At 51.6% G+C, this 3,602-nt stretch overlaps 1 protein-coding gene across 1 annotated transcript in view; it reads right to left on the reverse strand.

The window, feature by feature from the left end:
* Nucleotides 1-3,602, reverse strand: part of VAC14 (VAC14 component of PIKFYVE complex) — a 66,341-nt gene that overhangs the window by 24,099 nt on the left and 38,640 nt on the right. The gene's annotated exons all lie outside the window — the stretch shown is intronic.

The raw sequence follows: 3,602 nt of genomic DNA on the forward strand, positions 1-3,602 counted from the left end.
TGCTCACAGCCGCTGCCGAGCAGCCCGTGGTCCCCTCTGCACCTCTCAGGGCCGTAAGTTCAGACTCGTTGGGCTCCCATCGCTCCTGCAACAGCAAACGGTGCTGCAGGTTGCAATACGCAGGCAGGGGCTGCTGCTGTGGGCAGCTCTCGCTGCTGCAAGGTGCCTGCTTGGTGAGATAGCTGGCTCGACCCGAGATTGTTTGCAGGGTGGGTGGGTGGGCAGGAAAGGTTGGCGAAGGGGAATTTCCCAGCTCAGGGTACGCAGAGAGCATTAGAAAAAATATCCCTCCAAACCCACGAGTGCAGGCAGCTGGCAGGTAAAGATTGCTTTTCCCACAGCAGAACTACAGGGGAGGTGGTTTATTCAGCACAATGCAAAACAAACGTTTGGAGAGAAGGATTTAAAGATGAGTTTGCAGCAAGGGCTGCAGTTAGGCTCTCCCTTAATTTCTCCTATGGAAAGCCCGTGTCTAACCATGGTAAGGAGAGAAGCCGGCACACACGAGTGCCCCAGAGGTTATTCCCCCCATCCCAAGAACAGCCAGTATTTCCATCAGATTGCTGCAGGAAAGCTGAGGAGTTTGATTTATATATGTTGTCTGCTTCGACCAAGACTCAGCAGAGCATGGAGCAGCCAATTAAAGACGCAATCAAGCCGCCAAAGCCCAGGGAAGCTGATGGAAAAGCCACTGGGCTGTTTTCCACCCTGCCTGTCCCAGTGATACGCAGAGATGCAGACATGGGCTCAGCCAGGGCAGCTTTCCCAGGCTTAGATTTAGCATCCAAGAGAACATATGTAGCCAAAGAAAAAGGAAAATAAAATACAAAGTTATCTGGACCAGAAGCTGGTGTCTCCTCCCCGCTGGAGCCATGTGTTCACCCTGCCCTGGTGCATCCGAAACCCCAAACCAGGCTTTGAAGCAGGCGTCTTCCAGAGCACAAGTGTTTGCTGTAGCATCGTGTTTCCCCTCAGCTGTGGGGAAGATGATCTGGGCAAAAAAAAAAAAAAAAAAAAAAAGGGGGATCTAAGCTGAGCCTGATGCACTCCAAAACAAAGCTGCGTTTGTCCGAAGGCAGGGAGTACCTGGCGTGGAAAGGCAGCCATGCCCCACACATCGTCACTACAGCTGCTCAGCACGGCTCAGAAGCAGGGTGAGAAGGGACACGGACCAGACAATGAGAGACGGAGAAGCTCTGCTTTCCCACTGCCACTCCACCCATACCACGGGCAGAGCCTCGAAAGCAAGCACTGGTTTTCCTTCTGGCACTGAACACAGGGAGGGGAGGTGAAGAGCAGATGGAAATGGTCTTGCAAAGCTACAAAAGTGAAAAGTTTTTGCCCGTTTTTGTCAGCAGTGCCGAGGCATCCAAACCAGAGCTGCACTGCAGCCCAAGACCTAGCAGCAGGCAGGACCTCACACCTTCATCCCCACCAGCTAGTAACACCCCAAAGTCATAGTGTGTCCATGGGAAGGTCTGATCTTGGAGTTTCTCTCTTCCCAAGACCCCCAAAATCGTCCCTCTGACCCCCACAGCGTCAAGGACAGCACTGCTGCCGGGGCTGGTCTCTCTTGGCAGGAGCAGCTCTTGCCCATGCCCACAGCAGCTCTGCCATCGCTCCCTCCGCATGGCAAAACCATCTTTGTACCTTCCAGTGACAGCCCAAACCATTACACGTCCTAAAATACATCCCAAGGGAAAAAACCAGGAGGAGGCAGCAACTCTTCTGCTCCCCGAAAAGCCCAGTGCTCCTGTTGCTGGGCTGCCAGCAGTGACAGGCACAGAAGAAAGCCCAGGAGCTGTGCGGCTGGGCACGCTGGTGCAAGACAGACCAGCCAGAAGCCCCCCTCCGATCCGTGCTCCCGAGGTGGTGCAGCATCTCCTGCACCTCAGGCTCAGGGCTCGGAAGGACCCACTGGGTCAGCTGGGTGTCCAAAAGGCAGAATTGCCTCAGAGATCAGACCCCAGCTGCAATCTGCAGGATGACCAACCTTCAGCCTCCAGCCCTGCGACTTGCTCCCAAACCTCCGACCCTCCTGCCCAGCCCGCAGGAAGCCAGGCAGTGGGACAGGGAGCTTGGGAGCAAAGAGGGACTGGGACACAGACAGCAAAACCAAGTCTTAACCCTGGTTTTTTTTTTAGGAGAGGAAAGTGTGATGTGATGGTCTGCACACCCCAGGGAACAACTTAGAATCATAGAATCATAGAATCATAGAATGTTTAGGGTTGGAAGGGACCACTAGTGGTCATCTAGTCCAACCCCCCCGCAGTGAGCAGGGACACTGCTAACTAGATCAGATTGCTCAGAGCCCCATCCAACCTGGCCTTGAATGTTTCCAGGGATGGGGCCTCCACTACCTCTCTGGGCAACCTGTTCCAGTGTTTCACCACCCTCATTGTAGGAATTCCTCCCATACTGGTTGGTAACACTAGTTTTAAAATATCTTTGCAACAACAGCCAGAAGTCACATTTGTAATACAACAAGCAAAAAGCAATGGCTTTGGGCAGAGGGGAGGGGGAAAACACCAAAACCAAATGCAGCTTAAAAAAAACTCAAAAACTTTTTTGTTTTACTTCAGGGACCTCCAAGAAAAATGAAAAAAACTTCCCTCTTTTCTAAAGACAGTATCATATTTAAAAAAGGGGAAGGGCAATCTTTCATAGAAGGCACCTTAGTTAATACAGAAATGCAGATGAATCTATCCAAACCAGAAAGCTAAGCCGTAGCCCTCAAACTGCAGGTGACTTGCAGGTTCTTCAGCTCTTGGACATGGGGAATAAGTTTCAGATGCCAGCCAACAGATGTGCTGGCGTGGGTTGCAAAAATCCCAGAGTTGCCCCAGCAGCTTCAAAACCAGTCCCACAAAGGAGCAGAGTGACCAAAGAGCTGTCTGCACATTCAGCTCCCATCCGTGAAGTCTGCCTACTGTTCTCCTCTCACTCAGCTGTCTGGGCAGAAGGAGCTCTGAGGCAAAGATCAGCACAGTCAGAAGTTCTGGCTGTCTCTGAACAAAGAGATCAGTGTCTAGACTTGTGTTCAGAACAGTTCTGGTTCAATACGTTCAAGAACACCAGTAGTAAACACATCTAAACTCAACTTAAAATATAGCTGCGGAAACAAAGCAGCTCCAAGATAGCTTTGCTATCTTTTGGTCCCAAGATTAAATATGGACATGCTTGCAAACCATAGAAAGCCACTAGGTTTGTCAGGCAGGACTTGCCCTTGGTGAAGCCATGCTGGCTATCTCGAATTATCTCCCTGGTCTCCATGTGCCTTCGCATAGCTTCTAGGAGGATCTGTTCCATGATCTTCCCAGGCACAGAGGTGAGGCGGACAGGTCGATAGTTCCCGGGGTCTTCCTTTCTCCCCTTTTTGAAAATGGGCACAACGTTCCCCTTCTTCCAGTCACCAGGGACTTCACCTGACTGCCATGACTTTTCAAATATCATGGAGAGTGGCTTGGCGACTTCATCGGCCAGTTCTCTCAGGACTCTGGGATGCATCTCATCAGGTCCCATGGACTTGTGTGCATTCAGGTTCTTCAGGTGGTCACGAACCTGGTCTTCTCCTGCAGCAGGAGGGGTTTTGCCCTCCCGGT

Source organism: Egretta garzetta, unplaced genomic scaffold, assembly GCF_000687185.1.
Source record: "Egretta garzetta isolate BGI_Z169 unplaced genomic scaffold, ASM68718v1 scaffold27, whole genome shotgun sequence".
NCBI lineage: Eukaryota > Metazoa > Chordata > Aves > Pelecaniformes > Ardeidae > Egretta > Egretta garzetta.